This window comes from Anastrepha ludens, chromosome 5, assembly GCF_028408465.1.
Source record: "Anastrepha ludens isolate Willacy chromosome 5, idAnaLude1.1, whole genome shotgun sequence".
Taxonomy (NCBI): domain Eukaryota; kingdom Metazoa; phylum Arthropoda; class Insecta; order Diptera; family Tephritidae; genus Anastrepha; species Anastrepha ludens.
In genome coordinates, this window is record NC_071501.1 from 93,054,981 (window position 1) to 93,071,945 (window position 16,965).

Genomic DNA, 16,965 nt, shown 5'->3' on the forward strand with positions numbered 1-16,965 from the left:
TTTGAAAAAAATTTGTTCGTTGTAATTAGTGCGTTCTGGGCCCTTTTTGGGATTTTTTTAACATTTCAAAATTTATTTAACTGTTTCGTATTTGAAAAAAAAAAACTTTTTTGTTCAAAATTTTTTGGAAAAAATATTAAATTTTTTTTTAAATTTTGTAGTATGGAACATTCTTAAAAAATATTAAACAAATTTTTTTTTTTTGTTAAAAATTCTTCAAAACAAAAATTTTTGTTGTAATTAATTTTAGAAAACCTCATCTTGAAATATATTTTTATACTTAAAAAAATTGTATGCAAAATATTTTCGAAATTTTTTTTTTCTTCAAAATTTTAGAACACATTATCTTGAAATATATTTTTATACTTAACAAAAATTTTAAAATTTTTTTAATGTTTCGTATTTGAAAAAAAAAATGTTTGTTGTTTCCAATAAATTTTGCGTTTTAATTACTAAGTTCTGGGGTCCTTTTGAGTTTCTTTTTGTTTAATTTTAAATTTTTATATAATTTTGTAGTATGAAATATTCTTAAAAAATATTTGAAAAAATTTTATTTGGTTAAAAAAAAAATTTTTTGTTGAAAATCTTTTGAAAAAAAAAAGTTTTTTGTTGTAATTATTATAATTTTAGGAAATATCATCTTTAAATATATTTTTACATTTAACAAACATTTTGTTCTAAGTGTTTTGAAAAAAAAAAATTCGCTGCAATAAGTGAGTTCTGGGGTATTTTTGAGTTTTTTTTTACCACTCAATTTTTTTTTTTTAATTTTTTAGTATGTAATATACTTAAAACAACAATTTATTTGAAAAAAAAACATTTTTTCGTTCAAAATTTTTCAAACAAAAATTTTTTTTAATAACTTTAAAAAACATCATATTGATAAGTATTCTGTTTTAAAAACTGAAAAAATTGTGGGATGAAATATTCTTAAAAAATATTTGAAAAAAATGTATTTGATAAAAAAAAATGTTTTTTTCTTGTGCAAAGTTTTTCGAAAAACAAAAATGAAAAAATTAAATTTTTAATGTTGAAAACCCCCCAAATTATTCGCTTTAAAAAACTCTACACAAAAATGTTCAACTTTGAAATAATCTCAAAATTATAAATCTTATTTTTATACAATTTTTTCAGTTTACTTCTTATTTTTTATGCTCAGGCCTACAAACAAACCAACTTTCAGAAAAATTAACGCCAACGTCCATAACACTTGGGTCACTTGACATGGCATCGCTCTATTGAATTTTTGTATCGACTTATTTGTGGCAAAGATTTACTCACTTACTACGCTTAGGTTTCGTCACGATTATTTTGTGATTCAATATTTATTTAATTATCTATTTAGATTTTAAGTTTATTTATTTTGTATACTTTACTGTCATCTTAAAATTTAAGTCTTTCAAAGCGAAATAAATAAAATTTATTCAAACCAAAAAAAAAATTCTTTAAATTATTCATTCGAGAAAATTCATGACTTATCACACCAATGGGTGTTTTAGGCTCACTAAAATGCAACTACTTCTTTTGTTGTAGGACACAAAGTAGGAAGAAATATTGCAAAAACGAAAAATTACACAAAGAACGCACGAATAAATTGCACAAGGGCAGGGCCACACACACAGCGATTCTGTCAAGATGCGCTGAGAGCAAAGTAGTGGTACTACGATCGTGGGTGCTATGTACATACGATTTACAGAATATAGAGGTGGCGACATCCGTGAACCACCTAATGGACGCATTACTCGCAAATTTATTCTCAAATCATAAAAAGGGTAAACATTGCGAAGACTTCTTTGTGGAAGATTAAAGCTCATACGCTCAATTAGAACTGGACAGGCAAAACGATGCCATTAACAACACTGAAAATGAACGAAAGTGAAAGGACTGTTCTCTCTATCCTATTAATCGAAAGTTGGTCGTAAGGCCTCCAAAGCTCCACAGCTACTCTAAGTGAGCGCGAACAAAAGCCGTAAACAGCAGTTTATAGGTAACGGATCAGAAAATTCAGATGTATTACGACGAATGAAGCCTAGAACCGAATAAGATTTTGAAAGAATAAAATTAATGTGACCACTAAGGGAAAATGAAACTCCAATGGTGTAGGATGTGTTAAAACTTTACTGACCCCTCGAAAATGTTCAATGTTAATGTAAAACATTGTTTAATATTTAAAGACAGATGCGACCTCATGCACCGCCTATGAAGATTGTTCAAGTCGAGTAAAAGCTTCAGAGAATTTTTTTTAATGAAAAAGTTTCTAATTCTTCCGCGTGGAGCGAGAAATTCGAAAAGGTAAACCACTTGCTTATGTTATTGATAAAAATTACAAAAAGCAGTGGTCCTAAGATGTTCCCTTGTGGTGCACCTAAAGTAGCAACCAAGTGGTTCGATAAAACTCCACCAAATTTTACAACGCACCGACTGCCCGTCAAATATGGCTTCAGCCATCGCAAAGAGGTAGAGTGAAAACCCAAGTAAGCTAACTTCTTTACTAGAATCTCGTGCGACGCTTTGTCAAATGCCTGAGAGACAACAATGACATACAGAATTCACTAAAAACAGCAAAATTGGTAGCTGTAGAACTGCCAGCTACAAAAGCACGTTGGTTTAAGTTAATTGAAGACTTTACCGCAAAATCAATTTTGCCCTCTGTATGTGGCGAAGGTTTGAGCGAAAGCATCCTCTTGAAAATGCCATTAAATGTCTAAACGTAGAGATGAAGATATCTCAGATGAAATGTCAGGGGGACGCCTCATCAGCCGTGAAATAATTTGACAAAAAAATATGCAAATAAGTTAGCTGCATCGGCAGGTGTACTTGCAAATTTATCATCCAACATCATCGAATCAGGAATACTCGAACTCGAATTTTTAAATTTTAATTTTTGGGTTATCGTAGTGGATCCATTTTTCGTCGCCAGTCACCACCCGATGCAAAAAACCCTTCCGATTTTGTCGCTCGATCAGCAATTCGCACGTAAAAAGTCGCCGTTCGACGTCGCGCAGCTTCAACTCGTACGGGACCCAATGTCCTTGCTTTTGGATCATTCCCATCGCTTTTAGACGCTTGCAAACGGTTGATTTATCAACGCCCAATGATTCAGCAAGCTCTTCTTGGGTTTGGCACGAGTCCTCGTTTACCAATTCCCCCAATTCCGCGTCCTCGAACTTATTGGGCTGGCCAAGACGCTCCTTGCCTTCGGTGTGAAAATCACCACTTTTGAATCATCGAAACCAGTACTCACATGTTGAAATCGACGGAGCATGGTCTGGGTAGGCCTCCTGCAGCAATTCACGGGCTTGGGCTGTATTTTTTTTCAAATTGAAGCAGAAAAGCAAAGCTTCCCGCAAATTGCGTTTCGACGGCACGAAAGTTGACATACTCGGAGCACGAAAACACTGCGTTGTTTATACTTCAGCGAAATGACAGATACTGATAAACAAAGCCTAGGGATGAGGCTTTGTCATGAATATATATTCAGTATTGCCAGCGCGATAAAGTGATAAATAGCGCCATCTGTGTGTCACCTTTAAAACTAATTCAACCTCCCAATACAAAACTCCGAAATGACTTCGGATTAGCTTTGATGTACCGCTCAGTGTTAAGTATACATATATGTAGTTTTTGAAAGGTAGATTATCTAAAGACTTAAATTTCTTTTGAAAATGCTTGTATTTTACAAAAAGTTACTTATTATATATGTATATATAATTGGCGCGTACACCCTTTTTTTTGGATGTTTGGCCGAGCTCCTCCTCCTATTTGTGGTGTGCGTCTTGATGTTGTTCCACAAATGGAGGGACCTACAGTTTCAAGCGGACTCCGAACGGCAGATATTTTTATGAGGAGCTTTTTCATGGCAGAAATGCACTCGGAGGTTTACCATTGCCTGCCGAGGGGCGACCGCTATTAGAAAAATGTTTTTCTTAATTTTGGTGGTTTCACCGAGATTCGAACCAACGTTCTCTCTGTGAATTCCGAATGGTACTCACGCACCAACCCATTCGGCTACGGCGGCCGAATTTACTGATTACTAGTTGCTTTAAATTTAGCGAAGTTTTTCATCTAATGCGGCAAAAGGTTTTTATTCGAGTTTATAGCAAAAACGAAATACACTCGCCTCGTTGCCATATCCGTGTCTTTTAAAACATTTTCCAAAATTTTCATTCAGAAGTTTACAAAGACAAGTCTATAGAGAGCCCCCAGTTGGCTGGTGCTGGCTAATTTTGTTATCGAACTTAACTATCGGGTGGTTTTGAATTGCTTGAGAACTTAAAATGATAATAGAAAACTGAAATATTGTGAGATAAAATTTTTTTTTATTAAAATCTGGTAGATAAATTCCATGGCATTTATTTTTTGAAAATGATATCCGCCGTCCGCCACGGCTACGAGTTGTATTGACTATTCTATGAATCCAATTTTTGACTACTTTTCCCCATAAATCTACGTCATTTTGTTGGAACCAGATGTCGTCGATGTTAAGCTGATTCATTTTTGGACTCGATAGCGCTCGCCATTTAAAGTAACGGCAGCCCGATTCATGTTGGCTTGCCAAACCCTACTGAGCAAAAATGTTAACACAGTTTGCCACTCTTACCTGTCAACCTATAGTTATCGATATCGATAGTTCCCATGTTCGGCCAGCGTAGCCGAATGGGTTGGTGCGTGACTAGACGTAGGTTCGAATTTCTGTGAAGCATCACAATCAAGAAAAGGTTTTTTTCTAATAGCGGTCGCCCCTCGGCAGGGGGAAGAGTGTATTTCTACCATGAAAAAGTTCCTCATAAAAAATATCAGCCGCTTGGATTCGGCTTAAAACTGTAGGTCTCTCCATTTGTGGAACAACATCAAAATGAACACCACAAATAGGAGAAGAAGCTCGACCAAACACCTTATTTATTTTTTTAATGTTTTTCATTGTTTTTGTTATTCAAGAGCAAATTTTCCTACAAGGTTATTCTCTTTCTTATATGTTTATAGTTATGTGACAGTCAGAAATACACTAACGGTTGGCGCAGTCTTGTAATCACTCTTGGGTGCTACATATCTCACGTTTCTGGACAAATAATCACAAGCAATGCATGCCATTTTAAGGCAGCGTATAATCGTGCTGCAAAACAAAACGTACTTTTTAGAAGAATTCGAGCTCTCAAACGCCACATAACTCCCAGACCTTTATGTTAATTGTGGCTTTTTAAATGAGTAAAGACCGAATATATAGGGTTATTCAATAGGTGCGCTTCAACTTGTTTCCGATAGGGAGGGCGAACGACGCAATATTTTTTATTTTTCGCTTGTCATTTGTAAACTTCATTAGTATACATTTCATCATGGAACGCTACACACTTGAGCAACGATTGCAAATCGTGCAAATTTTTTATGAAAATAATCGCTCTGTTGCTGCTACTTTAAGAGCATTACAGCCATTTTACGGTCCATTTAACAAGCCGTCCCGTTTTGGGGTTATGTGAAGTCATTGGTCTACAGTAACAAGCCGGCGACGATTTGTGAGCTCAGAGCCAATATTGAACGCGAAATTGCTGGAATTTCGGCCGATTTATGCAAAAGAGTGGTTGAAAATTGGGTTCAACGATTGGGCTTCGTAAAACGTGCACGCGGTGGTCATGCAAAAGAAATCGAATTTCATACTTAAATGTATATGTTCAAACTCGATAATAAAAAAAAATTAGTTAAAAAAGTCAAACCGTTTGTGTTTTATTCAAAAAAGTTCAAAAGTTGAAGCGCTCTTACTAAAAACCCCTATATTTCAACTTGGAACTATGCTATTGACCGCGAATTCCTACTGGGAATAATTAAGATATTCGGTAGATAGCAACATACTTCACACAGCAGCGCAAAGTGTTGCATACTTCCAGGGATAACACATTAGTCAAATATCACTCATCGATATGAGATCAAAGAAAGTTTGAGAATAACTGGAAAAAACAACTAGACGGGAAATGCGCTCTTTGCATGTTTGCTGTTGTCAGTTTTCTTTTAGTGAGTCATGCAAAGTGAATATAAGAGAAAGCTAACCGGCAAATAGAATTGTTAAATACATAAAAACTGTATAGAAAGAAAGGGAAATTCAATATGAAGTAATGAAAAAAGAAGATAAATGAAAGTCATAAAACTCGGAGAAAATTAAGATTTTGATGAGAGATCCAAAAAAATATGTTTGAGATATTCTACTTCAAATATTTATTTGTTTTTTACACTGTTAAGTATTTATCGATTGAGTCATAAGATTATTCTAAAAGCATTGAAAAATGTAATACGTTAAATTTAAATAGTTATTGTAGCCATTTTTTTTATAATACTTTATTTTTTTATAAATCTATGCGTAAACTGCAAAAAAGCTCGTTGCCTGTAACCGCTGAAAAAGGTCATTTTATTTTTGCTTCATAAAATTTATTAAATAAATTTAATATTAAATATGATATATTCAATTTATGCTGAATTCTTACAAAATCCTAAGCAACATAACAAAAAGGAAGTTTACAAATCCTGGAAATTTCCATAGGTTTCAGATAATACAAGAAAATAGCCACAACGAAACAGCTGTAACAAATATGAGATGTACGTTTGTGTGTACAGCCGACTTCTACTGATTGTTCGCTAATATTACAGAGTCATCTCGCATATTTACTTTTGCCAGCTTTTAGCATTTAATGTTTTTTTTCTGCTCCACCCATATCGCAAAAGCCAATCGCTTACCCACCTTTTTGCCTTCTGATCTCCGTATCAGTTTGCTGACGATTTGCGGCCGCCGCTGCTGCTGCTCCCATTGCTGTTGCTGCAAAAACCCACAGCAGAGAACGCAAATTGTAATATAATAAAATACTCAACATTCTCTGGTTGTATAGCGAAGATCGAACATAAAAGAGAAACGGCGACCGGTCGCGCGCTTTGTGTCTTCCTCCAGCCATTTCTCTGCATTTGCTCGTATGCCCGCTGCTTCGGTGCTGATAGCAAGTACATTCATATGTATGTGTTATACAAGTATAGCATACATATAACATTGTGTACACATGTAACATTATATATACAGGGTCTTTCGAGTTCATGTTCCTTTTCCAGAAAGTCTGATGTCACAGTATGTTGACCTCCCTTTCGGCATTTTCTAAATAGATAATCTATACCTTCTTTTACTTTTAATTTGATTTTGGAAATTGGATTTGTCGGATTTGGTCATCTTCTCGAATGCAACTCATTCCCATTCGAACGAGTACGTAAACCAATTTTGTGATACATTTGGACAATGGCCATATATTGAGAAGCCTTTGCTTTGCTTCACTTTATTGTTGTTGTAGCAGTTCACCAATTCCTACCAGTATGGTGTAGTCACCAATCGTTTTTGTCTTTCTCATCTAACGAGAGGTGTTAGTTGAGTGGATTTAAGGGAGCAGGGAGTGAATAGGTAGTTAGCATCGTGCGGAGTACATTCACATGACGCACAATATATTGAGTGCGTCACAGTCCTACCTCCTGAATAGTTAGGAGTTAAGACTACTAAACTATTCAAAACATAGTAGAGCCGAAGTTGGGCAAATCTCACGAGGTATCTGAAGCTCTTCGTATGCGATGGTGATGCTTGGACGCCGATGACGACATTCGGGAGACGACGGACGGGGGAATTTCGTCTACGATTGGTGATGCTCGGACTCCAATGATGACATTCGGGGGACGGTAGCTTACGAAGGTGGTAAAAGACTTCTGACGAAGTTCGTTAATATCTGCCTATAAACTGTCTGATCCAGTAGTTGTAGTGGCGCTCTGATTCTGGATCTTGTCAGTATAGTCAAAACGATGTTGTTGTTCTGGTTATTGTAGCAGCATAAACATTCCCCATACAATTACGAGGAATGCTACTGAAGTGACAGTCCTTGGCCGGATATAATATATACATATATATCCGAGTTGTTCGGGTAACGTAGAACCGGTTGTCACGGGAACGGTCAAAGAGATGCTTCGTGACTCGCCTGATAAATGGCTCAGCTTCCACAAAGTGCCTGCAGGAGTGGTTCCTGCTTGGTACGCATTGTGGTCTGGTGGATTCGTTGTGTAATTTTCCTTCAAAAATTCATCTGGAAATGCCTTTACCGTCAACGGATTGCGATATTGAAATATGTATGTAAGCAAAGTTTTTCCCCCTTTTATCTTTCAACAAAATGATGCGACATGTCAGTAAGCCATCAATTCCTGAGAATAATTCCTCATAATTGGCGCGTAAACTTCTGTTAGGTGTTTGACCGACCTCCTCCTCCTATTTGTGGTGTGCGTCTTGATGTTATTCTACAAATGGAAGGACCTACAGTTTTAAGCCGACTCCGAACGGCAAAACGGACAATTTTCGGTGGGTCCCTCTCAATGATAGAATAAACCTGGAAACAATTGAAGCCGGAAAAGTTAAAATTCGGTGCAAAATTGCTGAGCATCGACATTCGTAAGTGATTATAAATTTCGAGCCCTCTACAATATCTTCTTCTTCTTGAATGGCGCGCTAACCGCATACGCGATTTTGGCCGAATTTAACAAAGCGCGCCAGTCTTTTCTTTCTCATGCTAACCGGCACTAGTTGAAAACACCAAGTGAAGCCAAATCCTTCTCCACTTGATCTTTTCAACGCAGAGGAGGCTCTCCTCTTCCTCTGTTTTCCTCTTCCCCTACAATATGCATAAGTCAATAAACAGATAACATTTTTTTTTACAAATTTCTATTTAGTTTGAATTTAAAAACTAAAGCAAAATTTGAAAGACCCTGTAGATACTTCTAGCATATCACTAGGGAATACAACAATAGCAACTATTTGCAGTGGCAATAAAATATCAAACGCACAACAACACCAAAAGTACCGTGTGCGCAACAGCACCGAATCAGTGACGACCAGGCCAGATGATCTCGTCAATCGGCTAGACATGCCAGTTAGCCAGTAAGTCAACAAGCTAGCAAGCCGACGATTTGCGCATTATCAGCGCTGTCGATGCCAGTGTCGGTGTCGGTGTCTCTGTCACCGTCAACGCCAACAACGCTGCTCCATAAACTCCATGGGTTGCCATACAGGGAGATTCATTTGCTCCGCATTCGGTTCAGTTGCTTTCAAAACATCGTCGATAGCAGTTCGTGCGTTGACTTGGTAGTAGTAGATCGTTTCGCGCCACTCCGACGATTTCAGTTCGCTGCAATACACTATAGTAATTCTTTCTGTTGCGATTTCTTGTGTGCGGTTCGCGGTAGCTGGCGCATTTGTGGTCATAAAATAGTGAAATTAAAAAACAAACTACTAAGTAGAAGTAGGTATCTTTTGGCGATATCTAAACAACTTTTGGGTGATAAATAAAATTGTGAAGCTATATAACTTTTTGTTGTTATTGCTTTTTTTTTATTGAGAAATATGCGTCGATTGCTGTCATCGTCGTTCTCGATCAACTGGGCGGTGTTGCGTTTTTGTTACTCTTTTTTTAGCACTACTGTTTATTTGTTTGCACTTCTCCTTTGTATCTACACAGTTCTGTTAATTTTATCGCGTGCACGCGTTGTGTTGAAATGTGGAAGAAATTTCACATGCTGTGAAAAGTGGAAGAAAGCGGTAAATAGAAAATATGCAAAACAAAACAGCGTAAAAAAGGTTAGCCCTTGAAGCTAAAAGTTAACCGAGTCTGCAGACTGATAACTCCCCTTTCCCTTTTCCATTTTTTTTTAGTTTGAAGCCCACTCACTTCGTGCGTGAACGCGTTTTTATTGCGTGTGCTTCAGTTCACTCTAAATTTGTAAGAAAAAAAATGTCAATACAATCACACAGAAACATATTAAATAACTACAACAAAAATAAACCAACGCCATGTAGAATATTGAACTGCTCACGCAGCTAATTTGTTACTTAACTAACGCTTGATTGGGTGCGCTGGCTGTGTGTATTGCTTGTCTGTCTGATTGCTTGTTTGTTCGCCTCATTGGGCAGCTAACACCCGCATTGGTATTTTGGGATACTTGTTTTTTTTTGCTTCGATTTAATTTTTAAACAAAAAGCTTTTTGTTAGGTTTTTGTTGCTGGGCATGATTTGTTTTGCACTTCTTTGTTTTTGTTATACCTGTTTCTCTCTTTTTTATGCATTAAATTCACTTTATTCTAGCCTCCTTGATATATTTTATTGCTTTGCTTTTATATCAAAACAAAGAAATGAAAGATATACAAATTTCAATTAATTCTCAACTACTCTGCATCACTCCAACGCTACGGCGCTCTTGTCGCTCTCACTCAATTTTATGAGATATCAAATCTTTATAATTTAATATTTGTTATTATTTGACGTATTTTTTTTGAAATATGCTTGCAATATAAATAAATACATATATGTTGTGGACCTTCCGTGGATAAACAAAATAAATAAAAATAAAAATATATCAATGCTCATATCTACGTACCCAAAAAAATAATAAGTGACATCGCTGCTTTTGTTCCTTTACCAGCATGAAACAGCATTCCTCATAAATATTGGGCAATGCTGTGGTACTAAGAAACCTTTGCCGGGAATACATAAGTCCGCCAGTAAATAAAGTGCATTTAAAAACCGATTTTCACGTATTAAAGCGTCATAAGTTAACTCTCTTTCCGAACTAAATTAACTCAACTTCGTTAGTCTAACAGAAAATGTTGCATTAACATTCTCTGCTATAAGGGTATAAGAAATGTAAACATATTTTACATGATACCAGATAATGTTAGTAAACATAATAATGGTAAACAATGAGCATAATAATGTTAATGAGCATAATATTATTCATTAACATTCTCTGATAATACTCTCAGGCGCAGCCAGAGTCGTAACCGTAGAGCAAACAAGATTTCATTAATTGTGTTTTCTATGTGACTCAGATTCAGATTTCGTAAACATTAATTAATTTCGGAAAGCATTTTGCTTCATTTTTAGTTTACATATTATTTTCTGTAATAAACAAAGTAAATACGCCTAATTTTTATAGCCTGCAAGTTTTAAACAAAACAAAAGCATAAAATTTATATAAAATGCAGGCAACTTCAATAATTCTTTATGCGTAACAAACATAATCAGTCGCCCTTAAGCACATTAATAAATAAATAAATAATTGGCGCGTACACTTCTGTTAGGTGTTTGGCCGAGCTCCTCCTCCTATTTGTGGTGTGCGTCTTGATGTTGTTCCACAAATGGAGGGACCTACAGTTTCAAGCCGACTCCGAACGGCAGATATTTTTATGAGGAGCTTTTTCATGGCAGAAATACACTCGGAGGTTTGCCATTGCCTGCCGAGGGGCGACCGCTATTAGAAAAATGTTTTTATTAATTTTGCCTTCACCGAGATTCGAACTAACGACCTCTCGGTGAATTCCGAATGGTAATCACGCACCAACCCATTCGGCTACGGCGGCCGCCTTAAGCACATTGACGGAACTAAAAATAGTTGCTATTGCCCCAGCGATGCAATTAAGTCCCGATTTACACAGGAAAACATTTGGAAGGGAAACATTTTGTTCGTGGGAGTCTCTCCGCGGGAGGCGTGTCTGCTCCCCGTACTGGCTACACGCTTTGTGCTTCTTATTCTTATTGTTAAATTTAAAGAAGTAACATCAAAAGAAATGTTACCGAAAACAATTTTGCTCGCATAATCGCGAATGAAACATCAAAAGAGAATTTGCAGTGTCTCCCTTCCAGATGTATTTTCCAATTGAAAAAAATTTTAATGACAAAAAAATTTCTTGGATATTTGGAAATGCATACTTTGAGTTAGTTTATGAGAATAAATCGATTTGGAAAAAAATTGAGTTGTGATTCATTGACTTTGTAAATATTTAGTGTGCGATATCTTCACCAATTACAAATGCACATTAACTGAGAGAATATGTATTGTTTTCTTAACAGCGAAAAGCGCGTGAGAGAGAAATGAGAGTTAGAATCCTCGTATTGAAATTGTTAAGTTAATTCATAAGCTCTTGCTTTCAAAAAGCAGGCCTACAATGTCCAGATATGCGAGTGTGAAGGTTAACGTTAACTTTAGGCAGAAGAAATGTCGTATAAATCGACCCTCTGAGCAATTAAAATAAACATAAATACAAGTCGTGGTTATTAAATAATGAGATTCACGCTGCTTTATCTAGCAAGTAAGCAGCGCCAAACGTCAGTGACGACCAACTATTTCAAGGTTAAAATAATGGTTACATATTGCGTGGGGCAGCCTCACAGAAGCCAAAAGAGAATCCAGTTATATTCATCACGCGAGGAGGTTTTTAGGCCAAGACTCGAGAAATAAATTCATAAATTAAGCACTGATCATGACTGTGCCATGAAATTTGTTTTTCCATAGTTCCCACAACAGTCGGTTTAACGTTACCGGAACGACCCGGATTTATATCCGGTCAAGGACTGTCACTCAGCAGCAGACCCCGTACATGCAATAACAAAAACTGTACCAGACTGTCCAAATACCCGAAGAAATAGTCCAGCGAAAATCTAATTCGCGACTTTTGAAGTGAAAGTCGTTCGCTAAATCTGGACTTTGGACTCTGTCTCTATTACATATCCACAGCTCCTGCAGAAATCGTTATAACGCTTTTTGAAAACTCCGTTAAACTATTCAACGCAAAATCCGCTATCCTGTTATTAATGCGAATCTATTAAAGGTGGAATCGGTAAATCAGCTGATTTGCTTTTTTTTCTTTCGCCGTGTACATTCGGATGTCAGCACAAAACATGATTCAATTATACAAGGTTAAGTAAAGTTTGACAACTGATTTCGGATGCTACTTAATCCATTGATGCAATTTGGAAGCAAGGGAAAAAAGGGAATAAGTTTATCACCTTTCTGAAAATGTATATTAGTAAAAAATTTAAAAAGGTCGTTGTAAGCCATAGAATAATTTTATGTTATTTTATAACTGGTACTTAATTATTTATATTTTTAACTTAACTATTCCCATGGATTTGTGTCATATATATATGTATTTTGTAAACCTACACTGAAGTAATAAATAAAACAAATAATGGAAACTCTTAACAAGGAAAAACCACTTTTATTTCGTCACGTCCGCTAATCATACATTTGATTTTTTAACGAGATTACCTGCAAAGTTACAAGTATAAAATCTGTGTTAAAAAAGATAAATTTATATATACGCAGAAACACAAGTAGACGCCCAAACAATAAACGCGTAGCTCCAATTATAATCAAATTGAGCTCTGCTGCAGATCGCTCTCAACTGCTGAAAGCTGTAGCTAAATTCTGCAAAGATAAGAGACGAGCACTTTCTCTTTTTTTTTGAAAATGAACCGATTTTAATAATTCTGGGTTCAAAATGATCGTAATTACTTACACGAGCGACTTCATGTAGAAACAATTGCAAAGAAGTAGTTAAAAAATTTTTATTTAGCAAAAAACAAAAAGTGCGAAACAGGTTTTTTACTCAAAAACAACTCATTTTAACTACTGGGCATTCAGCTTAATTGAAGTTTGAGGTGTCCTCTTGATTTGGAAAAAGTTATAAAAAAAAAAAATACACTTTTTGAAATATTGAATTTCGAAAAAATTTCAATTTTTTTTCTTTTTTGCTAAATAAAAAATTTTTAACTACTTCTTTGCAATTGTTTCTACATGTAGTCGTTCGTGTAAGTAATGACGATTATTTTGAACCCAGAATCATTAAAATCGGTTCATTTTTGACTAAGTTATGAGTATTAAAAAAAAAAATAATTCTTATATAATGAAAAAAAAATCGATTTTGAGCCGAAAAACAAAATTGCCGATAACTCTTGAAAAAAATTTTTTTCGGGCGAACAAAAAAATACGTGTCTCATTATTTTGAGCAGAGAGCAACATATTTCAGTTACATCGAAATCGAAGAACATGAGCCGAATAGCCCGGTTGAATTGAAATGGAAAGCATCTGCTGTAATTATGACTGAAAAAACGAGTATAGAGAGCATGGCAACTGCTAATATGTAAAAACAAAAACATTTATGCGTTATATTATTAATGTTATGTCTGCGTTAAATTTATTCTCTTATTTATCATTTATGTTTTTCAAACTCTTTGCTTTGCATTGTAATCATTTTTATTTTAGTATCATTTCTATTTCGTTCGTCTCATTGTTACTTTTCATATTCTTGGCTTTACAATGTAATCTTTTTTATTTTGATCTCATTCCTATCTATCTCATTATCCCCTTGCTTTATTTAAACTCCTTCACCTTGCGTATACTCCCAACCATAAACTGTCAATGTGTAATGCAATAGCAAAACAAGTAGACAAAGAACATGCAAGAGGATTGCTTAAACTCATTTGTAATCGCTACAATGGGTTTAATGTCTGTCAGTTGAATACGCGAAGTTTGAATGCTGAAAAAATTGACTATCTAAATTTTGTTTTTGATAATTTGAGCATTGACTTAATATGTATTACAGAGACATGGTTTAAAGACTATATTGATAATAATGTACAATATATTCCCTGTGCGACTACACTATTATTAGATGTGATAGGACTACGAAGACTCGAGGAGGTGGCATTGCTTTATATTTTAAAAATAATTTTAAATGGAAAGAGATCTGTAGATCAGATCATTTTCAAGAAGTCGAATACATTTTTGTTGAATTTTATGATAACAATACCAAATGTCTTGTTGCATGCATTCACAACCCTAGCAATAGAAATGACCTCTCAGTGATATTTGATAAATTAGCGGAATTCCACATCTCCTATGAACATATTATTGTGTGTGGTGATTTAAATGTAGACCTTCTTTGAGATAATTTTTCTTCCAGGAGTTTGATAGATAGTTTCCAATCATTAGGAATTTCCTTAATCAATGAATATGCTACTCGCTTTGCACCCCACTGCAAACCAAGTCTTTTGGATGTATTTTGCGTCAGTGACAGAGATTTCGTCAGTCATATTGATCAGCTTCCTATGGCTGGAGTTTCCGACCACGAGTTGATATTCTTATCTTACAACATCCAGTTAAACAGACACAATCAAGTAAAGTAGATGTTTTTTATAGACTTTAAGCTTATTCAGCATGATCTCTTAAATAAGGAGGCTGCCGAGCTTAATTGGAATATGTGTCGGTTATTCACAACAGTGGATGAAAAACTGCAACATTTCAATGCTTTAGTCAGCTATCTATTTGATAGGTTTGTTCCGATGCGTAAAGTTAAATTAAAACTTGTTAGATTACTCATTGTTCCTCATGTATCATACGCTGAATTAGTATATTGCAGGCTTGATAATAATTCGAAGCAAAAATTGCAAATCGCTTTAAATAAATTGAAATTGAAATTGAAAGATGCGAAAGTCTAAGCAAAATGGAATAGGCAAAACAGTATTGCCTGCTAACTTTTTCAGCAAAAGTTTTAATTTCTACGGTTTTGAGTACTTTTTCTTTAGAATTTGCTCTGAAATAAAAAGTAGCTTTTCCAAGAGGACAACGCGGATGTATTAAGTAACTTCAAGATGGCTAACACAGGGTGAAATTGGGCTACTTACATCACCTTTAATTATTGCTTCATGAGCACAAAATTGAATTATGAAACGTTTTATTTACATTTAAATTTGTAATTGGAAAATTGAAGTTTTGTTATGAATTTAAATTCAAAATATTAATACGAGTACTTCATTCTAATTTGATTCTTTTTACTATTTTGCCTCTTTTCCTATTTAAATCACTTCTTTGTTTTCTACTTTTTAATGTACAAAATGTTATTATTGGCCTAGTGCCATCACCTTTAACGAATTCCAAGGGTGATAGATTTACCACGTTAGGGGGGAATTCGCCAGCCGAATTCTGAACGATCATCATCTCCCACATATTCACACACTCGTACAATCATTCGTTGTTCAGACGGCAACGAAGTGGCCTGGTGTTAATTTATTTTTTTTTGTATGTCACTAACTCACTCTTAGTTTTTATTACAATAGTATTTATTACCCCGCCTACATCAGCCCATCAGCTAATTCTTTCAACTTCGGCTAACGGTCATCATTACAAATCTTTTCACTATGAATGAATTCGCCTTGGCTGTTATTATTAGTTATGTTCGATAACAGAATTAGCCATCACCAGCCAATCCAGTCAATCCAAATCAGGAGCAAAAACAAAAATTCTCTCCGAAAGAGAATTTCTCTCAAAGAGAAACAAAGCAAAAAGTTAACGAACTTAAAATTAATTTACCATCATTTGCAAAAACCGGTAAAATAAGACGTATCAGTTGTGTTTGTTTACAAATTTTTGTCTTTTTCAAAAAAATTACCGTAAATATACTTTATATACTAATTTGCGATTTCATCGTTTTATCGACTATAAACTGCAAATTTCAATTTGCTCGATGACTCAATTTTTGACTGATGCATAATTTTGTGGGTTGACGAACGCTTAGTTGCAAAAATTAGGAATAACTATTACACATTTTTGCTTTGCAACGTTAAATAATTTGATAAAATCCACAAATCATGAAAAAATGCTATTCATAGGAACCTTGTGTGGCACTTGTTTTGCTTTGAACAACACCACTTTGAACTTCGCTTCCGCATCAGAATAATTTTAGCAATAATGAGCCAGTAAAACCAGTTTTCATTAAACGGATAATTGAAATAAAAAGCTAGTAGAAACCTAAATTTTTGCAATCAATCTCCAAACAACAGCGATAATGCAAAAAATATTCTAGTAAACAAAGGTAATTGGCCATATCAGTGTCAAAATTTTGTTGGAACTATTTCTATATGAACTATGAACTATAAAACTTGCGAAGTAATTGCCCATTTAACTAATCATGGCAATTGTTGAAAGCAGCTTAGACACATGCGTATGTATATATGTGTGTACGTATGACATGCATAAAAAATAAATACAAACAACAGCAACACATTGCATATGCCTATAAATAATGAACACAGCACACAATCAGCTGTAACAACAACAGCAACAAAGATAGTAATC

General features: G+C 35.0%; 1 protein-coding gene across 1 annotated transcript in view; it reads left to right on the forward strand.

Moving 5' to 3' along the window:
- Positions 1–8,980: 8,980 nt before the first annotated feature.
- The window catches only part of LOC128864920 (diacylglycerol O-acyltransferase 1), a 54,284-nt gene continuing 46,299 nt past the window's right edge, over positions 8,981–16,965 (forward strand). Inside the window, exon 1 of the mRNA XM_054104686.1 lies at positions 8,981–9,296. The gene's annotated coding sequence lies outside the window, so the exon portion shown is untranslated. The remainder of the gene's footprint in view (positions 9,297–16,965) is intronic.